The sequence below is a fragment of the Podarcis melisellensis genome (genome assembly GCF_964234715.1).
Source record: "Podarcis melisellensis genome assembly, chromosome: 7".
In the NCBI taxonomy this organism is placed as follows: domain Eukaryota; kingdom Metazoa; phylum Chordata; class Lepidosauria; order Squamata; family Lacertidae; genus Podarcis; species Podarcis melisellensis.
In genome coordinates this window covers 18,700,779-18,724,737 of record NC_138539.1, presented here as the reverse complement: position 1 = coordinate 18,724,737, position 23,959 = coordinate 18,700,779, and positions in this window count along the sequence as shown.

Sequence of the window (23,959 nt, the reverse complement as noted above, 5' to 3'; positions counted from 1 at the left end):
GACCTGATTGTTACTATTAATATTTGATGTTTTGTTATTATTTTTATGTGTGTCGGAAGCATCCCAGAGTGGCTGGGGCAACTCAGTCAGATGGAGAGTATAAACAAATTATTATTATTATTATTATTATTATTATTATTATTATTATTATTATTGTGATGGACACTGTAGTCCAAAACATCAGGTTGGGGAAGGTGATCTATGGTGGTTCTCAACTTGGAGTTCATGAACAGGAGTCCATGTAGAAGAGGAACCATCCACCACCAGCACACTCAGAACACCCCTAGCAGTATGTCCATCTCCCCATGTGGTCAAGATGCAATGCAGCACTTACCTTTGACAGGCCACAATCCCACCAATACACCAAGAATATTTACCTGATAGCTCAGCAGACATCACCCCTGCCTTGAACAGAGCATATTGGAACTAATTAAAGGACTGAATATGAGGAAAGATCCAGTTACTCAGATTCTCATGAAATTTAATGAATAGCAGCCAATTCTGCAATTGCATGCTCCTTCCTTCCTTCTTTCTTTTTGAGAGAGGCTCCCATTGACCATCTTGCAGCCCTATACAGATTGAACACTATCCGTGGATAAGAAATTGAGTTATTGTCATTCTCAATCAGTCCTGTACTCATGAGCAAAAATTCTCTTTCTTGTTTTCAGAGCTTATTGCTGACTAAAATTATGAGTGCATTGATCACACTTCCAGATACTTCTGGATAAATGGAAGAAAATAGCTTGAGGCCAGTGTGCAGTTTTGCAAACATCCACTAGATAGAGCTAACATGATTCCATCTCTATATAAACACAGCTATATAAATAAAGGGGGGGGGGGAAACCCCTCTCTAGTCTCTTATGCTTAAGTATGCATATAATGATTTAAATCTCTTGTTCCAGCTAACTCATGGTGGTTGAACTGTCTCCATTCAAAGTGTAAATTACGCTGCTCTTTTAAACAAAGGACACATCTGACTAACAACAGAGACCTGCAGTCAATGACATGGAAGTTATTTCAAAACAGCATGTGGAATATGATGTTCCATCCCAATCCCATTCACTGCCTTTTTGTCCTTGCTAGTCTCTCTGTGTCCTGGCTCACAGCCACCAAAGTTTCCTTGACTGCCCACACTCTTCCTGCTAGCAGCCTTTCTTGTCCCTTATTTATGTAAAATATCTCCACTCATTTTTATAAATATGATATTTCAGGGCTGGAGAAACTGTGGACCTCTAAAAGTTGTTGATACCAACTCTCCTCAGACTTAGCTAGCAAAACCAATAGCCAGGGATGATATAACTTTGAGTCTAACAACATCTGGAGGGCAACAAGTTCCTCTTCCCCATGGTATTGTCTTCAAACTAAGGATTGTACCTCCTATTTTTGTCTTGTTCATGTTTTTCCGCTCGCTACCCACTGCCACTGTCCATCTGTTACATTGACTCTTCGCTTCCTTCGTACTTAAGATCATTAGGCCTCAGTTTTTTTGCTTGATCAGCTCTCCTGTTCCCCCAATATTTTATTGAAGATTCCAGGGAGAGGTCTTGTGGTTTTTTCTAAATGATGAAATTTACTAGTCTCTGGAATGACACACAGAGAGAGGAGGAGGAGGGAGTCTGACACTTCATTGCGGTAATTGGGACAGTGGCTTCTGTTATGTATTAAGTGGTCTGTGTTTGCCTGAGCTTGAGTCTGGACTAAGGCTTCTGATTCGATACATGATATCCAATCACAGAACAATTCAAGATTTGGGTCTCTGTCATTGGCCTTTAAACTCTGAGTTATGATTCGTAGCTTGGAAGTTTAGATAGCCAATCCCGTTGGGAGTGGGAGTGGCCCAGGCCTTCACAAATGTGTATAAGCAGTTGCTATGCCCCTGTTGTCTAGTTCTGTTAGTTCAATAAAGGTTCTTGCTGTTACCACTATGTCTTGCCTTGTGGGAACCCACCTACACTTCAGTTTCCAACCTTTACATTTCCAGGAAACATGTTATTTCCCACAGAGCAGTTCTTGGTCACATTCAAGTTCTATGGGTCACTGGGCATACCTGTGAACTGCTCCTCTGCTTCGTGTGTACATGCTCTATATTCCCCTTCACAAAATATTGGTGGCAACTGGTGCATTAGTTCCCTCGCTGGCAGTTTCCTCGCTGCGAGAAGCAAAGTTACAGGGAACCAGGCAGAGGGCCTTCTCGGTAGTGGCACCTGCCCTATGGAACACCCTCCCACCAGATGTCAAAGAGAAAAACCACTACCAGACTTTTAGAAGACACCTGGAGGCAACCCTGTTTAGGGAAGCTTTTAATGTTTGACAGACTGTTGTATTTTAATATTTTGTTGGAAGTTGCCCAGAGTGGCTGGGGAAACCCAGCCAGATGGGTGGGGTATAAATAATAAATTTTTATTATTATTATTAATTTTTAAAGTTTGCCTAACACTACTGCTGCTCTCATTGAAGTACCACTCAGAAACATCCGAGGGAACTTGCAGGGTTCCTTGAGACACCACTTGTGGCATGATAGACAAGAGATCTGATTATGATGCACACTGTTGTAGACCAAACTATGTTGCTCAGAGAACAACATCAACAAAAGGCAAAAACCTGATCAAATGTTCCTGCCACTCCATGTCATTTGCATCCCTATTGGGCACATGGGTTTGACTGATTTCTGCATGTCATTTTGGAGAGAGATGAGAAAGGTCTTGCAGACTAAATAAATGACAGGACATGAAAGTGTACAGAGGAGGCTTGGGTATGGGAGGTGAATAGATATATTCTAATTGATATATCCTAATTAATATATCCTAGTGCACTGTTTATGCAACTGCTGGGGGGAATGGGGGGGGGAGAGAGATCAGAGCAGAGAAAGGAGTCTCGTGGCAAGTCAAAATGTTGGTCCAGCTAGTTCATTACAGTATTGTCTATCAATGCTGATTGACAGCAGCTCTCCAAGGTATCAGACAGAGGCAATGCCCAGTCCTCTCTAGAGACACAAAGGTTCTCTACCACTGAGCCACAGCCCTTCCCGCTGACAGAAGTGAATGTCTGTTAAGAATTGTGGGGCTCTGATATATATCTATGCAAAGACAGTCTGTGCCCCTCAAGGGGTCTTTAGCATCACTTGGGGTAGGGGTGAGAAGTAGACTGCAAGCCAAGCATGTTTACCCGGCGTTAAAATCCTACTGAATTAAATGTATTTCTGCTGTATTGCTTGCAAATGGGAGGGAGGAGATGCCATTGGAGATAATGCTAGGAAGATGCTCAGTTTTTCTTACGTCTTCTCAGCTGACAGGAATCATGACAGTGCTATATTTATATTGAGCCATAAATTAGAAATGAAGACAATATCCCACTCAGCCTCATCAGATTCTCAGGGCTGAATGACCCTTAAAATGAAATATGAAAATGAACAGCAGAACAAACAACTTTGTCGTCTTGGCAGTGTATAAGTTTAATAATGTAGTATTGGTATCCATAAGACACAAATGAAATTTATTTTTAAAGCAATGCATTTTATGTTTCCTTTCCAAAAAGAATTTGGTTCTTTTGGGGGCAGGGTTTTTTTTGTTGTTGTTGTTGTTTTTGCGTTTCTGTTTATTATTTATGTGAGACACCTTGCATTTTTCACAATATGGGTTATGCTTTTGAATGTAATAGTCAGGAAAGCTTAAGCTTTGCATGGGCTTCTTTTTTCTTTTAATGACTTTTATCTCACTATTTTATTACACTCTGCTGTCTTTCCTCATCCTGAACTGTAGCATATGCATGTCATTTTTGATTAGTTAAAGCCTTGCATTTATTCAGGAAAATAATTATGTTACTTTCGACAGTTCTGACATATTGCAGGGTGAAGGTAGATTGTCGAATTACATATCAAAGAAGGTTTGAAGCTACAAAACCAACACTTCCCTATGTATGAAAATTAGGTACTGTGCCAAAATGTTCCCTCCAATTTCTCAGAAGTTTTCTTCTACCACAAAATATTTTTTTCAACCTTATTTGCATGTCACTTTGGAGTTTCCTTTTAATTTTGGTGGGCGCAGGGTTGAGCTAACCTTATTGTTTTACAGTGTCCCAATGGCAGCATGGGTTTCTCCCCTGCCCACCTCACACCCATTAGGAATGGCGGAGAAATCCATTTTCAATAGATTTAAATACAGAATTAGATGGTTCTGATGAAAGTAAGCTTTGATCTCATTTGAACCCCTCTTGTGTCAACCACCAGCTTATGTCAAAACCACTTGTACATTGTAGTTTAACAAGAAGCCTGACTAAATATATGAAAAGTTATGTAGAAATTATAGATGTAAAAAAAAATATATGTATAAAAGTGTCAAGCCCTATGCTGTACTATAGTTCTGCAACATAATTTTATTAGTCCATTACACACACACACACACACACACACACACTGTTCTATTTATGTGTTGTTCTTATCTTATGAAACCTTGAGTTTATAGGGAGAGGACTTGCTTCTTGTTGAGATTATGGAGAGAAGCAAGAATGGCAGGAGTTGGGGTGGGGAACTATGCAGATAAACTAAAAATTGAGATTTTCTGAACAGCAGGCATTTAAACAGGTCTGATTTTACAGTTTTAACCGATTTTTACTTTTTTGCATTGTATTTATTGTACACTGCTTAGAGACAATTGGAGTTAAGAGGTATAGAAATTAGTAAAAAAAAAATTTAAAAAAGAAATAAAATAAACCCATTCCTTATCTTTCCACTATGTAAACCTGTGAAATAAAGCAGGGCTGTAAATGCAAGCTCCCCTGCAGTTTAGATCTGCAGCTTGGATCATGCATTTAATACATTTCACATATTTAAAATATATCTTTAACTTCTCTTTCACAGCATATTTGTGCACACATGGTTGGAAGTTTGGGGACCACTCAAGCTTGCAAAGGAGGGGTTTGCATGCGGTTAAGACAGATAGAATGGGGGACATCCACTTTTCCAGACTATTCCTGTACCTTTAACCTAGAAGAGCTTTATTTTATGAGGGAATGTTTTATGCTAAGTGAGATTTGGTGGCAATCTCTCCTATATATAAGTATTTGGAATGGCCATATTTCGTACTGCCTGCTGTTTACTCGCCCTGTGTCAAAAAGGATACCAGAATGAATGAAAAGAGAAGTCCAGCTGAAATGGTGAAGGGTTTGGAGCACCTTCCATAAGTGGAGAGGTTAAGAAGGTTGGAGCTTTATAGTACAGGGGGAAAGTCAGCTAAGTGGGAACGTGACAGAGGCTTCTGAAATGGTTGCGGATCGAGTGAACAGAGAGGCCAGTTTTTTCTCATAAAAGTAACCAAGCCAGGCAATGAAATTGACAGTAGATTCAGGGCTGAGACAAGAAAAGCTCCACTTCGCATAGAGCATTGATAAATGATAGAATTCATCATGACAATATGCTATGTGATGCCACAAGCTTTCAGGAAACAAATAGCCATAATATTGGTGCAATCTTCCCTAACCTGGTACCTTTCAGACATTTTGGACAACTCTCATCAGTGCTGACTATTTGCCAGGCTCCCTGGGGCTGATGGAAGTTGGAGTCCAACAACATCTGCAGGACACCAGGATGCGGAGCAAATTGTAGAGAATAAAGATGGTGATTATCAGCCATGACAGTCAAATGCAACCATTTTGAGGCCATAGACTTCTAAGTATGAGACGCTGGGAGCAGGCAAAAGGAAATAGTTTTCTCCAATTTCCCTCAGCATGTGACCACTGGAGACAGTGGGCTAGATGACATGGCTTGTTGGCTTGAGCCAGCATAGATGTTTCTTACATTACAACTATGTAGAAGAACAGAAGCCTTCTTTAGGCATTCAAGTTGAATGCCTGTCGGCATAAGCAGGAACATGTAGGGCAAAACCTCTCTTCCTATGGTGATGCTGTGTGCACTGGGCACAATCCTATGGTGATGCATGATCACTTTCACCTTGAAGAGCACTTCCTTCTTCACATATAGGATTTCCAGCATGGGGATGGGAATCATGGTCAGTCAGGACATTGAGAACTGTATTTTCACTCAAAAACAACAACAGTGTGTATTAGAATCTTTAAAACCTCTCCCTCTCCCTCTCCCTCCCTCCCTCCTCTCTCTCTCTCTCTCTCTCTCTCTCTCTCTCTCTCTCTCTGTGTGTGTGTGTGTGTGTGTGTGTGTGTGAGAGAGAGAGAGAGAGAGAGAGAGAGAGAGAGAGAGAGAGAGAGAGAGAAGTATTGGAACTATTTTTTGTATATCATAGAACACAACTTCCTGAGTATTTGTATGAAGTTGCTTTTATTACAATGCAAAGTTAAACAATATACTTGTTAACAAAATCATTTAAATAGTCCAGAGGGAAACTAGTAACAATTTACTTTACTGAGGAAACTGAAAAAAGTGTAATTCGAAGAGAAATGAGCAGAGAGGTTTTGTCTTTCTTACTTCAGGCCTTGTATATAGTAGGGAGACATACAACCAAGCATACAGTGGTACCTCGGGTTACATACACTTCAGGTTACAGACTCTGCTAACCCAGAAATAGTACCTTGGGTTAAGAACTTTGCTTCAGGATGAGAACAGAAATCGTGCTCTGGTGGCGCAGCGGCAGCAGGAGGCCCCATTAGCTAAAGTGGTGCTTCAGGTTAAGAACAGTTTCAGGTTAAGAACGGACCTCCGGAACAAATTAAGTATGTAACCAGAGGTACCACTGTACAGGTGAAAAATTCCCTCAGAACTACACAGCCAACCAAGGCACAGTACCTCAGCAAAGATCACACCACTATGAATGATTGCTAAGAAACACCTCCAGCACCACAACTCCAGCTAGTTGACTTTAACACTAATAGAATTAACTGTTAGGTTGCAAATGGAATGATCTCTGCTGTTGTACTTCCAACAATTGAGCAGACTATGTACACCACACAGAAATTGCATCATATCGTCTGCACTCTTAGGTATCTTGCTAGTTGGCACCTGGAGTAAGATATAAGTCCTGGATGCTGCCAAGACAAATATTTGGTTCTAGGGATTATTTTTGACAGTCAGATAAGGCCCCCAAATTAAAAAGCTCTTGATTTGCCTTTAAAAAGGCAGAATGTTCCCTTTACTTACCTTATGGAATTTCTTGCCGTTCCACTATCTTTCAGTAACCCAGTGTATTTTCAGGAAGTAAATTTAGCCATGTAGGAGAAAAGAAAGGTTTCTCAATAAATCATTTTTATTGGGCTTATCAGTGGAACTTGAGGGGGGCAATAAAAGTGAAGAAGTCCAGTTGTTAGTCTCCAAAACTACTAATAGACAAAATCAGCTACAATCTAGACACACTTTAGATCACTGTAGGATATCAGCTCTAGTTAAAAGTGAAGGAAGCAGATCTGTGTATGATACAGAGAAAAAAGAGTTTTGCTGGCTGATTTATCTGGTGTCATACAGTCCAGGAAATTCAGATTTATGTTTTCAGCTGAAGATTTAAATGCTAGAAGCAGCTGTTCTTTACCTGCCAAACTATAGACTTTTGAAATAAGATCCCAGCATTTATTTATTACTATGGCAGTGAAACCTGCTTAGGAATGAAATGCTTTCAAGTACTCTAGAATTAGACAATCATAAGTTGGTGAAGGTCACAAGCAGAAAAACAAGCTCTGCTTCACCCCCACTTTTCTTCCCCTTTATTAAGTTTGGTATATCTTATAAAGGCATCTTGGGAGTACTGTCACACTCTAGACAATAGTTGAAAGGTTGCAATTTGCATGATTACAAATAACAGGTAGAAAAAGAATTGTATTTCTCTCCTGCAGAAATGTTTATTGCAGTGAAAACTCATGAAAAAGCACCTATAATCAATCTAGACCACAGTTCCTAATGTGGTGACCTCGTAGATGTTGTGGGACTACAATTACCATCTTCCACAACAATTTGCAGTGGTGGACGTGTCCTGACTAGATGAGTCCAACAGCATTCGGAGAGTACCATATTGGATACCCCTGACCTAGATGTGTGGAAAACAGATTGGAGAGTCCTCCATACGTGTAAATATATATCGAGGGAATTTTGAATATGTTGCCCCTAAAAACTATGGTTATGTATTAATGTTCAGGTGTATAAATTGCACTGCAGTCATGACAGGTACATGCCTATCCAGCTGTTTGGAGCTGCATCTCTGGGGAGATCCACCAGAAAGATGCTTTACTTGGTGGGATATCATGGAAGGCATGTCTTCTACAGATGCTTACAAGTCTCCCCTGGATGTTCAGAACACCTGGCCATGTTTAAGAGACTGGAAGTGTTGAGCATTTCTCAAAGACCAGCTCCAGAAACCTGCACACTATTCTAGGATACAGTCAACCTATTCAGCTCAGTTGTTGTTGTTGTTTTGTCTTCCTTACATCTAATTGTGATTAGACCACTCCTATGGCCTCCACTCCCCACCCCCGATACTATATACATTTTCTCCTTTGGGCTACAACTAGCAGGGGTCTATAAATCTGTACTATCTAGTCCCAATGTTTAACAACTGAAATCAATATTTTAAATATTATCTCCCAGTTTAAGGGAGAAGCGAATTCTGCTGAAAATCCATTAAAAACACTAATTTCCTCCAGGAACTTAATCCTGCTATCTTGGAGAAAATGCCCCCCCCCCGCAAGTTATCTTGACACTGTAAAGTTTCTGATTTAAACCAAGGTGGTAAGCAGTTGAAAAACAACAATATATGAAGTTTGGTAGTGCTAAGTATTAAAACAAAATCTAGGGTCCATGTTTGAGATTGAAGGGTGGTTCCAGAATTTAGATATATAATGTTCTTCAAATCAAGTATTTATATATTATGTCTTACCACTGGTAGTTATTTAGTATCTGTATCTTTAATCTATTTCCACTCAAGGCCAAATACAGGCTACACCAATTGCTTCAGTTTCTTTTCTTCTCAGAGCTCACCATCCCCTCTCAGATCCTATGTTGGATGTACATATGTAGACTCTCTGCCTTATGGATACCAGGAGAAGGTCTGGGAGGCACAATCTTATCCCAACTTTTCATACATGCATCCTGCTTGAATGTCTCGTCAGGACTTACAGGAGTTGTAGTCCAAAACATGTGGAGGCTATTGTGTTGGCCACCCCTGCTCTGGGGGGAAATTCCCCTGGAACTCAGCTCCTTTCAAAGATGGAAGGAGCCCTTCCATTCACTGAATGGGATGAACATTACAGGGACAAATCTACCTTGCTTCAGCAGTAGGGCTGCATTATATGACTTCATCCTATTTTCCTGCACCACAATCCGATGCACATACAGTACTGAGAAGTTAAGTCCCTTCTAAATTAAATGGGGCTTGTATCATAGTAAGTGTGCATAGACCAAATGTGTTTAGGATCAGGCACTGATCAAGCTTCGAATACCTTGCTCCAGAGAGTGCACAGATGTCTTCACAAAAATTTTGAAATTTGCCATGCAAACTATCCAGCCTTCATTATCATCTGTTCTATTTGAAAGCCTTCTTGACTTTATTCATAAATGCTGTTCCTAAAATAATCTCCCAGACACAGATGTTGCCATCATCTTAATTATCTAATCCTTCCACTTTCCCCCATCCCATTATCTTATTGCAAGTCAACACCCACCACAGTTCTAATGACATCCCTTCCTTGTCACCCAAGACTTGCACAAATGCTTTTGTGCTCCCCCCCCCCATTGCTGCTCTGCAAGCCTGACGAGATCATCCATTATAATCTTTCAAGCCACCTCTTTTGTTCCCTGACATACCTCTTTTAAAAGTCACGTCTCCTTTTTGCATTCCCAAACTCTGCATCCAGTCAAAGCCAGGCAGGTGGTGATTTATGATTGCTGTAGCTAATGGGCTAAGGTTTCACACTACTGCTCTGTGTTCAAATATTTTGTTACTCCTGTCACCCACTGCCATTTTCTTTTGTACTGTCTTTCAAAGCATGAGAGCTTTGTCATTAACTACTTGCTTATGCTTTGTCAAGTGCTGGAGATGCTTCTTCCATAACATCCCATTTACATAAAAAAAAAATTGCTTGGGAGGCATTTGCTACTTGAGTGCAAAATATGTTGACTCTTCAAAACCAGGGATCTTATGATGAAATATTTTGTCTGCATTTAAGGGAAACTACTTTTTCGAGTAAGGGACGTGGGTGGTGCTGTGGGTAAAACCTCAGTGCCTAGGACTTGCCAGTCGCATGGTCGGCGGTTCGAATCCCCGCGGCGGGGTGCGCTTCCGTTGTTCGGTCCCAGCGCCTGCCAACCTAGCAGTTCGAAAGCACCCCTGGGTGCAAGTAGATAAATAGGGACCGCTTACCAGCGGGAAGGTAAAGGGCGTTCCGTGTGCTGCGCTGGCTCGCCAGATGCAGCTTGTCACGCTGGCCATGTGACCCGGAAGTGTCTGCGGACAGCGCTGGCTCCCGGCCTCTAGAGTGAGATGAGCGCACAACCCTAGAGTCTGGCAAGACTGGCCCGTACGGGCAGGGGTACCTTTACCTTTACCTATACTTTTTTGAGATCCAGGTCTAAAAAGCTTGAGAGAGCCCCAGTTCCAGTGGCAAAGCATCAGGTAGCCCAGTTGTATTAAGCACTAGGGTTGTGCACCAGGTTCGGCCAAGCCCCAAACTGAGTTGGGCCAATTTAGGGAATCCAGGATTTGGACAAGTCAGTTGATGACAGTCTTGGATCTCCCTGAGTTAGTTTGGGCCACCTCAGTTATCTGGGTTATTTGGGGGTGGGGCATCTATCAGAAAGACTGTAAACCCTTGCAGAATGTGATCCTTTGGGTGCTCTTTCAGAAACCCCTTCCTCTCAGGCAAGCAGCTTGCAAATCAGCACACCAGAAGAACAAAGTTGGCAAGCAAAGGATTTGATACTGTGGGGTGCAAGTGCTTCTTCCCAAAATGAGCTGGCAAAAAAGTGCCCGGCAGAATTCTACCTCTTTCCCTGCCAGGTCCTGTCACAACCTCTTCCCAAGGAAACAGTCCAGGCCTACTACTACCAGTCATGACTGGGCTGGCAAGATACTGGGCTCTGGCTGGGGAGAATCAAGCAGGAAACCATGGTAACACCTCAGTAGCTGCCACAGTGAACATGTACTTGCTTCAACATGTATTCCATTCAGAATTCGATTGGCATTGTTCATGATGCCATTAAAACTTCCCAAGCCACAGTTGACGGTGGCCGAGTTGTGAAGTGGTGGAGGTAAAAGCAATATTTACACCATGAACAATGTGTGAACTGATACTATGCTAATAACTTGGACCGGGTTAGTCATACCATAGATTGCACTGAGCGTTCCTACTAATGTTGATTCCCAAAGGTCAGGGGTGGTGGACCTTCCATCTACCCAAAAGCTAAACTTCCTCAGAAGTAATGTGTTAGTGGCCATGTGCCAATAGTGCAGGCATAGTGAGCCTTTCTCAACCCAAGGGCTACATGTGCCACCTTCCAAGGGCCGCATGCCAATGGTGACTAAAGCCAGGAACAGACTTCTGTTACTTGCAGCATAGACTATTTGGTCTAGATGGGCCAACAGCTTAACGCAGCATTTAGCAGGTTCACTGACCTCAAAGGGACTTACTTCCAGTTAACTACGCATATGATGGCTGCATAAGCAGGGCTAAGCTCGCCTTACATCAGATACTTAGCCATGGGAAATGTAGAAGAGCTTCATTAGTAACAGCATATTGTCCTTAGCAGACTCGGGGTGGTTAGCCAGTTGGATATTATTGGCATAGCTTCCTGCCATCAGCAAATCTACGCCACAGTTGTGGCTGGTCTCTTGGCTGTTGAAATCTGTGTCCATCTTTTTGAGCGGCATTACGCCTGCCCATAAGACGTGATTTCCATTCAGCTCAGGGAATATTTGCCAGAGTCTGTGATTTCTGAAGGCCTGCTTGCATAATAGTCCACAGCATATCTCAAATATCTAACAAGAATCTCAGTTTGATAGGATGCTGCCTGTTCTTATTCTGTCTTTTGGCTGGGTAATTTTTTGTTTGTTGAATTATGTGGACTAGGGGAGGCGAGAGAGGCTTATTTTACATAGTAGGTGCGATCTGCCAAGAAGGCAGAAGGTTTACCAGTGAGTGCATAGGAAACCCATTACGAACAGTTGTGGGTGTCAAAACGCATGTAGATCAAAAGGAGCGCTCACCAGACACTCTGTCTTTGGCAAACTTCAGATTTTAAAAAAAACACAGGGAGATTCGTGCTGAAAATATGGAAATAAGGGCAAGAAATCACAAGTGAAACTTCCTTGCCTAAACATATCTATAGGCAGAATATGGTTCCCTCTAGTTCTAAGATCACAGGGGTTTTAATGAAAATATACATGCATGTGTTGCAATTAGTGATGCTGATGAATTTCAGAATTACCCTCCTGATTAGCTAAGCCCAAACCCATCTGGAAAGTACTTTTAGAAAGGGTTGTTAGTCCCTGGGTTTGTTGTATATGGCAACCCCCTTTTTAAAAAGTCTTCAGGGAGTGGGAGAAAATTCTCTCTTAAAAAATATCAGCAGGGGGGCTTTCCATAAGAGATTGATACGAGATAGCAGAGGTGGAATTGGACTTTCTTAAACTGTTTTCGAAAAGAATTGCAACCACTTCAAAGGAGTGGCAGAGCTGTAATGAGCAGCACTAGCAGCATGGCAACATTCCACATTAAGAGAGGCCCAGTGAGAGCAATGCTATGTGTTGAGCATCATTAGTCACCAGGGACATTCTTGGTTAAATAATAACAGTGATAGATAGCCACCCACACTTGTATCAACGTACTTTGTTGCACAGATGACTTCCTCTGCTTATGTATTTACTTATTCTGGAAAACCCAATAAGCATTATTTTAAACAACAACAATAACCATCTCCAGGCAGCTTCAGGGTCCCCATTTGCCTGTGGTCAAGTTGAGTTCAAGCCAGCTAAATGATTCTCCCAGCCCCAATTTTAAACATATTCTATTCTGGACAAGAGTAGAGCACAGCTTGTTAGTTTCTGCAAAACAAAGCTGCATTCAGCTCAAGTATGCACAGAAGCCCTTTCTTTCCTCCCAGCTGCTGATCTTCAGACTTAGATCAAGATTTTAAAGTCAAGCTGCTCCTGCTCTTTTCTTTTCTTCCCCCTCTCTCTGCATTATCAACAGTAAGAGATATCCCACAGTGGCTTTAATATACAGTGGTACCTTGGGTTACAGACACTTCAGGTTACAGACGCTTCAGGTTACAGACTCCGCTAACCCAGAAATAGTATCTCGGGTTAAGAACTTTACCTCAGGATGAGAACAGAAATCACACGGCGGCAGCGGGAGGCCCCATTAGCTAAAGTGGTACCTCAGGTTAAGAACAGTTTCAGGTTAAGAACGGACCTCCATAACGAATTAAGTTCTTAACCTGAGGTACCACTGTATGCTCATAAAGCATAAATAATAGCCGTTACTATTTTAGCCAGTGTGCCACCTACCAAATCAAACCATGTGCCATTCCTTTTGATGACTGAGATGCAACATAACGTAGCTTCTCTGTTTATTTTTCCATTCCCTTTTTTCCCCATTTCTAAAAAAAAAAGATAATCATGCCTTTTTATTTATTTATTGCATTTCTATCACACCTTTCCTTCAAGCAGCCCAAGGTGACATGTGTGGTTCTCTCTCCTTTCCATTTCATCCCCCAAACAACCCCATTTTTTTTTAAATAAACAAATAAAAGCACAAGTCCTTCTCTGAGTCTCCCAATGGTAACCTGCTGAGAGCACTAGGGAGGAGAGGAGATTTCTGTTTACTGAACAGAATTTGTGAAATGCAGGTTTGTTTTCTTTTTAAAAAAAGTTTCAGCTATGCCTACAAGGGGGTGAGCAGGAGGAGTCAGGAAGATGTTTCTGCCCAAGTGCAATAAAATGCTATAATGAGATTGCCTAATGAATCACTAGTTCACTATTTTGAGACATTTAGGTTAATCCTCAAGAAAGTATTATTGACTGATTCTGATTTCCTTTTTCTGTGTTCCCTTTAAAGGGGAGGGGATGGTGTAAGGATTTTCCAGAATCGCAGAGGGAGTTACATGTTCTACCAGTAGGTAAGGCAGAGTTTAAATATATATATTTTACCATGTGGCCACAGAGTTGCTCTAAGAAGGTATGAAATGTTAAAAGGAACCCTCAGACCACCTTCAAAGTACTTTATAAAAAAAAAAGCTAGGTAGATTTATTTATTTTTAGTTTTCCCCTAACTCTCCTTCCCAACAACTAGGGTTGAAGGAGAACTTCAATTCAGTTATCATTTAAGGCTGAATTTATAAAATTCACACTTTCAAAATCAATGTGAGAACCTAAACATAGCCATTCTTCAAAATTTGCTCTTAACCCAAATTTTGTGATGCAGTTTTCCAACCAAGCAGCGCTTACAAAAATGCATATCTCATAGAGGAATGTGCCTAGGAATCAATTGAAGAGTGTAGCCAACATTCAAAAAAGGATTGTATTAGCAGAAATTGCATTCAAAAATGTGTACAGTAGTAAAAACTGCATACAAGAAAACTGTGTTTATATTATATTTGTAGAGCTAAATTTAAGATTGGAAAAATAAGGAATTGGGAGACTCAAAACTGGCAGATCCTTCCATCTTTAACAAACAGCACCACTGTTCCTAAGAGATGAACTCTAGAGTGCTTGTAAATGAATGAAAATGGCACAGGATGGAAATACACTGGCACATCCATCACCAATCTTTGGTAGATGCTCTTTCAATAACCGGCTAGCTGATCCTTTAAGTGAACATCCAAGGGGTTGACCTTCTGGAAGCAAAACGTGTTCTCTGCTATGGGGCCTTCCCAGCTCAACATGTGATCCATCAAGCCAAGCATTGCCTATCTGCCCTCCTGCCATTTATGGTGGCATATCAAGCAAGTCACAACATCCCCACCCACTTTTTCAACCTTGCTGGGACTGAAGAATCAGGGGTTCCTTAACCAGCTGAACAGGCCATACATTTCACCATAAATAGACACAAACAGAAACCAATGGCTGGAGAATAGGGGGTTGTTGTTGTTTAGTCGTTTAGTCGTGTCTGATTCTTTGTGACCCCATGGACCAGAGCACGCCAGGCACTTCTGTCTTCCACTGCCTCCCACAGTTTGGTCAAACTCATGCTGGTAGCTTCAAGAACACTGTCCAACCATCTCGTCCTCTGTCATCCCCTTCTCCTTGTGCCCTCAATCTTTCCCAACATCAGGGTCTTTTCCAGGGAGTCTTCTCTTCTCATGAGGTGGCCAAAGTATTGGAGCCTCAGATTCAGGATCTGTCCTTCCAGACAGATTTCCTCAGGGCTGATTTCCTTAAGAACGGATAGATTTGATATTCTTGCAGTCCATGGGACTCTCAAGAGTCTCCTCCAGCACCATGATTCAAATAGGGGGTGGGAAAGAGCAATTGCACTGAAACCGACATGATAAGAGCTTGGAGGTTGCATGCTCAGTTTCTAAGCATGCCTGAGAAAGACAGATTAGAACCTTATGTACAATGAATAGCCTGTATGCTCTTGATATTTCCTTCTCTCCATGGCTGCTGAAAAATGCTGCAGACATTACGTTGTCCTGTATTTATGAACTGTGGCTTCAATCCACAAGTCACTCCAAAGTAGGCCTGTTGAGATTGATAGGACTAATGCAATCGCCATCCATGCAAGGTAAATGAGTTGCACATTCCAAACTGAGGGCATCTTTGTAAAGCTTCAGACATATTTCCTAGCCATGAGTATAATGCTTAAGTGCACATATTTAACGTCGTGGGCAGATAACCCTCTGTAAGTTTTACATTAAATGTTTTCTCCTTTCATGTGAGAGATCTGATAATCAACCTCCCTGGTTCTGAAGGGATACTGAGCCATTAAAGGAATTTATAGACCACCAGGCTGATCCACTATGTCACTTTTTAAATATTATTACCCGTCCACATCCTCCCCCGCCCTTTGATATATTTCCCCAGAACACCTTAATGGAACAATGTGTCAGTTTATGTGTGCATATCATGGTGAAAGTGAGAAATGTATTTGTCAAAACATGGAAGGCAGCAGTAATTCCCTTCATGCTGATTTACTTGCAGAAAATGTTGTTATTAGGTGCTCAAAAGAAAACCGAAACAACACCCCACTGGTTAGGATGGTGCTGAAGTCTAAGTAAACAGAGAGATAAACTATCTCTGAAGATTCTGGAAAGATTTCCAAAATGTCCTGATGCATCATATTCATAACAAGAACACTCACAAGAAATCAATATCATCATAAATATCCCACCTTAACTACCTAGCGGTACTAAACTATAAAATATAGCTGCCTGTATAGAATTATACCCTGGAAATGAACAACTACAAAATGATCATAGGAAAGTCAAATAAGAAATCTCGGAAATAACCCATCATAAACTGAGCAGAAGAGAATTAAAGACCAGGCAGAGCGGGATGGTATCAAAACAAATAAGTCCAATAAATCAGATTGGAAGGTAAGGAAACACAAACTACAGCCAGTTATGGCTAATTAACTTGATTTAAGAAGATTTACAGCCTGAACTTATCATACCCTCCAATGTTTCAGAGATGAAAATCAGAGCAGTCATGTATATGCTTGCAATGTCCCTATTTTGTATTTACCCAACAAGCATTGCTCTCTGAGCAGGCAGTCTGCTGTACATTCCCCTCAAAGGCTTTTTCTGTGCCTGCTATATGATGTACTCATATACTCTGAAGTAGCCAGCCCTGTACTGGACTTCCAAAACATAAGTTAGGTGGAATCTACACACAAATAAAAAATACTGTGAAAATGCTTTTTTAAAAAAAAGTTTTGAAAAATACATTGAATTTTGCATAGCTCACTGCCGCCATCTAGTCTCACATTTGCATATTGCACTTTACAACACATTTAAAACCTTTTATTTGCAGCTGTGCAGCTGAGTTCTTGGGTGGCGCTGTAGTCTAAACCACAGAGCCTAGGGATTGCCTATTGGAAGGTCGGCGGTTTGAATCCCCGCGACAGGGTGAGCTCCCATTGCTCAGGTCCTGCTCCTGCCAACCTAGCAGTTCGAAAGCACGTCAAAGTGCAAGTATATAAATAGATACTGCTCCAGCAGGAAGGTAAACAGCATTTCCGTGTGCTGCTCTGGTTCGCCAGAAGCGGCTTAGTCATGCTGGCCACATGACCTGGAAGCTGTACGCAGGCTCCCTTGGCTAATAAAGCGAGATGAGCGCAGCAACCCCAGACTCGGTCACGACTGGACCTAATGGTCAGGGGTCCCTTTACCTTTACCTTTACCTGAGTTCTTGGTGAACCGACCAAGTATCCATGTTTAATGATGCTGTTATAGAATATTTGGAACACAAGCATGTTCAGCAATGTTTGTTATCTGGATAGAGGTGATCACTGAGCATGGAAATGAACCTAGTACACACCTCTGCACAGTAAGAAGCTTTTTTGAATGCCTTCACTAGAATCTCCCCCAAACTAGGAGGAAACAGGACAAGGGCCTTAATGTTCATATGCATCAGGGGCTGTGGACATTTCTCAGTCTGAGGTCCAGATTCCCTGCTGGATGATCTTCTGAAGGCCACATGGTAGCGGGCAGGACCAAGGCAAAATTAAGCCAAGCAATTAATGTATATTTGAACTTTGGTATGGTAAGACAGTTTCTGCACTTACATACACCCCCCCCCCTTTTATTGTATTTACTTAGGCCATTTATTTCTTTATTGTGATCAGGAGAGATGAAGAGAATTTAGCCCAGCTAAGGGTTAACAGATTGCTAGAAGAAATATCAACAACTTCAGATATGCAGATGACACAATCTTGAGTGAAAAGTGAGGAGGAATTAAGAACCTTTTAATGAGGGTGAAAGAGGAGAGCGCAAACTGAAGCTCAACATCAAAAAAACAACAACAAGATCATGGCCACTGGGCCCATCACCTCCTGGAAAACAGAAGGGGAAGAAATGGAGGCAGTAAGAGATTTTACTTTGTTGGGCTCCATGATCACTGCAGATGGTGACAGCAGCCACGAAATTAAAAGATGCCTGCTTCTTGGGAGAAAAGCAATGACAAACCTAGACAGCATCTTAAAAAGCAGAGACATCACCTTACCGTCATAGGTCCATATAGTTAAAGCTATGGTTTTCCCAGTAGTGATGTATGGAAGTGAGAGCTGGATCATAAAGAAGGCTGATCGCCGAAGAATTGATGCTTTTGAATTATGGTGCTGGAGGAGACTCTTGAGAGTCCCATGGACTGCAAGAAGATCAAACCTATCCATTCTTAAGGAAATCAGCCCTGAGTACTCACTGGAAGGACAGATCATGAAGCTGAGGCTCCAATACTTTGGCCACCTCATGAGAAGAGAAGACTCCCTGGAAAAGACCCTGATGTTGGAAAAGATGGAGGGCACAAGGAGAAGGGGACAACAGAGGACGAGATGATTGGATAGTGTTCTCGAAGCTACCAGCATGAATTTGACCAAACTGCGGGAGGCAGTGGAAGACAGGAGTGCCTGGCGTGCTCTGATCCATGGGGTCACGAAGAGTTGGACATGACTAAACGACTAAACAACAACAAGGGTTAACAGGCCATTTATCTCTCAGCATGAGAAAAGAGAGCAGGACCAGGAAGTTTTTGAGGACTTCTGAGGTTAGACATGTTCCTCGCTCAGTGTTGGCCTGGGGTAGGATATGGCGAGAATAATTGGGCAGGGTATGTCCCATGATGATAAGAGCTATAGATGTTGAAGCGTGATGTTGTCCCCAGCTGTGCCTGGCTCTTAGAGTCACACTAAGAGAGCTCGTCACACCAGGAAAACAAGAAAGAAGGTGGCAGCTCCATCAGAACAGTTTGTCCTTAGATTTCAATTATTTGGAAAGGAAGCGAAAAACAAAATTACCTCCATTGCTTCATTTCTGTGCTAAGGTGAGCTGAGTGCTTGGAGGTTATTTTTAGCTACTAACCTTTTATTACAGATGAAGTGAACAGCTGTTATTCAGGTGATAATTTTCTAATATAGGGTACACACTCTCACACAGGATATGCATAAAATGAAAAAGGGGGGAAATCAAGCAAGCTAGTATGAAAATTATTTACGGGGAGAAAAGAATAAAGGCTGACCGTCCTGCCTGATGCTTTCAGGGAAGGTTAGTCATTTCATCAAGCCCAAAAAGAAGAAGCAAGCATTTGCTACACTGAAAAATAGAAGAATAATTACTGTAGTAGAAAGTATAGCAAGAAATTAAGAATCTGACTCGAACACGTTTCCCATTCTGGGCCCTGTGGGCACAATTGCGTCCTTGAGGTCCTTTGGTGCCCACAAGCCCCCACCCATTACCCCTTTGGTCCTGAGCTGGTAGGGGTGCTTAGCTTTTTTCTCTCTTGAAAAATACAAAGAGATAAACAGGAAGTGACTCTTTCCCATTTCCTCTTTCAGCTCTATGGGCTTTCCTCAGATTAATTCTGTTGGAGGAGGAGGAGGAGGAGGGGGAGGAGGAGGAGGGGGAGGAAAAGGAGGAGGAGGTGGTGGTGGTGGTGGTGGTGGTATGGTGAACCTGTGACCTTCACATCATCCCTGCCCATTGGCCATACTGGCTGGGGCTGATGAGAACTGGAATCCAGCAACATCTAGAGGGGCCACAGTTTTCCCATCCCTACTATAAAGAATTATAAAGTCTTGTTAGCCTTGAGAGCTCCCAAGGTTAGCAATGGATTCTAGCCATCATGGTGATGTTCTGCCTCTGAACACCAGTTGCTGGAAATCACAGACAGGGAAAGCAGTGTAGGGGTCTGATTCTGCTTCCCATAGGCATCTGATTGACCACTCTGAGAATAGGGTGCTGGACTGGGTAGACCTTTGGCCTCATCGAGTAGGACTCTTCTCGTGTTATTATATTCTCAATAGGTCCCATGTGTTCTTTCTCAGTACTTGGGCCAATGATGTCATATGGCCTTGAAGAAAATGTACTGGAGCCTCTTTCCAGTTTGAGCAATTTCTAGCAATACCCCCCAAATACGCAGCTGAATGCTCCTGGGCAACAGTGTAATAGGTGCCACATTGCTTTGATTTTCACATTCACCTTCTGCATAATCAGGTTGGCTTAAATAATTCTATGATGTTATTTCATTGCATTAATAAATCACATTTGCCCACTCAGGCAATACATTTTAATAAGTGTTTACAGAATTCTGCACCCACTTCAGATGGCACTCTGTTACCCTTTGATCTACCCCATTGCTTCCTCTTCCCACATCTAATAATTGGACATGTACTCCACAGTGACCTCAGCAATGACATCAGCCTACCTTTACATGGGCCAGACATCACATGTCGCTACCTTGGGTGAGCATTTATACTCTGTTTGATGACAAGGATGTAAAATAGCTCCAGAGCACAGGACTTCTGAATTAATTTTGTGAATTAATTTTATGGGGATGCTGGAGATATTAGTAGAACTGATTCACTGGAATCCCTACGTAGAAAAAAGAGCTAGGGTGGTTTTAAAATGAGTAAAATATACTACAGTATGGGAGTATGTAAACAAAATTAAAACATTATTTTGCTGGGCAGCTCCCAGCAGAATAGTAAAAACACGATAAAACATCAAACACACACATTCAAAAAATGATACTTGCCCATTGACATCTGGGGAAAGGTCCCTATCACTTGCATCAGTATAGGTTCAGCATTTGTAATAACTTGATCGTTTAGTGTGTCAGCACCTTTTCTTTTCTACATTCTATCAGGGACGTGGTTGAATCAAACGCCTGAGAATAGTCTGACTCTGGAGATGAAGGAATGTCAGTACAGAGGGAGCCAGAGTCTGACTCTGTAGACGAGGGATTGCAGCCACAGACAGAGCAGGAGTGGGTTACTTCGGCCCCCCTTCATCAAGAGTTCCCAGACTCAGATAGAGCAGCAGACTCGGAAAGCTTGCAGGCAGAGGGAGGGCAGGAGATGGATGACATTGAGGGGGTTGCTATGCAACTGGGAGGGATCTTTGATAGCGGGGGGTTCACCCACCTTCTCCCCAAACCAGAAGAGCTGAGAGGGTTAAAATGCAATGGAAGTAACAGAGAGGAAGGACTGGACTTTGGTGCCCTTCATTCTGCAAAAGGGACGGAGGCTCAGAGTGACCAACTCGTAGCTAAGAGCGGCAGGCCGCGCTCTGGATGTTAATTGTAAATAAGCACACCATAAAACTGCCAGGGACTCAATAATTCTTATTTGGGCTTGTTTGCCTGCCTGAGACTATTACACAAACAAGCAATGTATAAATTTTATGAAATAAATAAATAAAATAAATAAATCTTGATTTTTAAAAGGTCATTCATTTCAGCTTCACATGGTCACTTTCCACCAAATATCAATGAATTTTCATCTCATCGAGCAACTCTTTCCTATTCATTAAGATCAGGTCAAGAATAACTTATCCCCCTTTTCCTCCAACTTTTGAGAGAGAATGTCACCAGCAGGACAACTGTTCATCATATATGTTGGTTGAAAAGCACATTTTGACATGAATATAAACAAGCAATTGAATGAATGAATAAACCCCCATCCATTAGGTATCCACAACCCTGGGTGCATTCATGGACACAAACAACACTGGACACGCCTGAAGCGATTTTTCAGGAAGTAATAGGGCGTGCAACTCAACAACCTGCAAATCAGCAACAGTGGCAACAACAGGTAGCAATAGAAAAAGTTCTCAGATATTGTAGCTATGGATGGAGTGAGCTTGCACCACACATAATTACTTAGTCCATGGTTTTATAGTGCAATCAAATTCATTTCACATAATGGGAACTGCAGCTTACTTGAAAGCACTGAATATCTTAAATTATGTGAATTATGTCTAAAATTATAACACACAATGACACAATCCAAACTGAAGTTTCGGAGGACTGGCATACAACATTTGATGGGCTTTGAAAGGTTGGGAGAAAGTGCATGAGAACCACAATCTTACCAAAGTGTCAACCATCTCTACGACTTTCTGATACAGATAGGTAGCCGTGTTGGTCTGCCATAGTCAAAACAAAAAAAATTCCTTCCAGTAGCACCTTAAAGACCAACTAAGTTAGTTCTTGGTATGAGCTTTCGTGTGCATGCACACTTCTTCTTCTGTGTATCTGAAGAAGTGTGCATGCACACGAAAGCTCATACCAAGAACTAACTTAGTTGGTCTTTAAGGTGCTACTGGAAGGAATTTTTTTTTGTTACGACTTTCTGAATTTCTCATAGCTTCCCTTTGATCCGATGTTCCAGCTTTAATTCCTTCATCTTGACTTGTTAATTTTCATTCTGGTTTGTACCCTCACTGCTGCCTTTAATAATAATAATAAATAAAAAATCTCTCCACTGGCAAAGTTTGAAAATTGTAATACACTTTTTGCCCTCTTCTTCTATATCGTAAATTAAGCTATTATGGAAGTTGGCACCTACCACTGACCCCTGTACTGTAATACTTTTGCCTGACACTTGCTTTCTCTTCCTGAATGGAAACATTGCTGTATATAATTATCCTTTGCTCAGAGTCCTCCAGCCACTTTGAATCTCTGCATGATGACAGCCATTCATAATATACCCACTATTTCACAAACAAGGCTATTGAAACTAATTTGGAGAGTTCATATAAATAAAGAGATACTGTTGGCAGCTGCTCTCCCTCATTCCAAGCAATGCACTCACTACAAATGGTGCTGGTCATGTTGTGGTCATATTTACTCCACATTTACACTGGTCTGTGCTAAACCAGTCACATAGTCTTCTTGACATTTCCATGTTAAAAGCAGACACTCATCCCTCCCGGATCAATTGTACACAGGGTAATAAAGAAGATGGGGTGAATGGAAAGTCCCAGGAAAGAGAACTTAGGAGGTAGCAGGCACACTATCTATGTGGGGCCATGGGGGCAGAGCCTCCTCAATATTCCACAGCCAGGTGGGTCCCATTGGGCCCTCCCATAGCTGAGACTAGGCCCTGTTGGGCATTTTGGAGGGCATGACAGGCTCTGTCGGGCCTCTTCCTGTCATGTGACATCATGTGCATTTGCCACCACCTCCCGCCCATGTGGGGTGGAATCTGGCAGGCTTGGGAAGTAGTTGCAAGAAAAAACCACAGAAACATAGATAGCTGCCTTATAGTCGAGTTATTATGGTGCTGGAGGAGACTCTTGAGAGTCCCATGGACTGCAAGAAGATCAAACCTATCCATTCTGAAGGAAATCAGCCCTGAGTGCTCACTGGAAGGACAGATCCTGAATCTGAGGCTCCAATACTTTGGCCACCTCATGAGAAGAGAAGACTCCCTGGAAAAGACCCTGATGTTGGGAAAGATGGAGGGCACAAGGAGAAGGGGACGACAGAGGAGGAGATGGTTGGACAGTGTTCTTGAAGCTACCAGCATGAGTTTGACCAAACTGCGGGAGGCAGTGGAAGACAGGAGTGCCTGGTGTGCTCTGGTCCATGGGGTCACGAAGAGTCGGACACGACTAAACAACTAAACAGCAAAGTGGAGTCATACTAGAAAAATGCAACCTCTGCTGCTGATAGAAGTAGTGTGACTCATGCAACACGTTGGCGATTAATATACACAGAACAATAATTATACATACTTTATCAACCTTCTGGGGAAAATACAAAACATTAAACAAAGCCACAAAGACTTGCGAACTACCCAGCCTAAAATGAACTTATAATGCCTGGTTTCAATAGATTTTTCAAATGCTTAACTCAGTCTTTTAGATAAGTTCATGAAGTTACCAACAAAAGGTAAGTTTGGTGATATTCACAATACCGAGAGATGCTAGTAGAGTTGTACATAGATGTTAATGAAGTTGTAGACGACAGGGTGCCGGCATTTTGCACCTGTTTCGCCCTGGCAGACCAAGTAATCAAGAGGCCCTTTAACAGGGGCTTGCAGGTAGCACACTCCCAAGATAGTTTTCCGGGCTTCT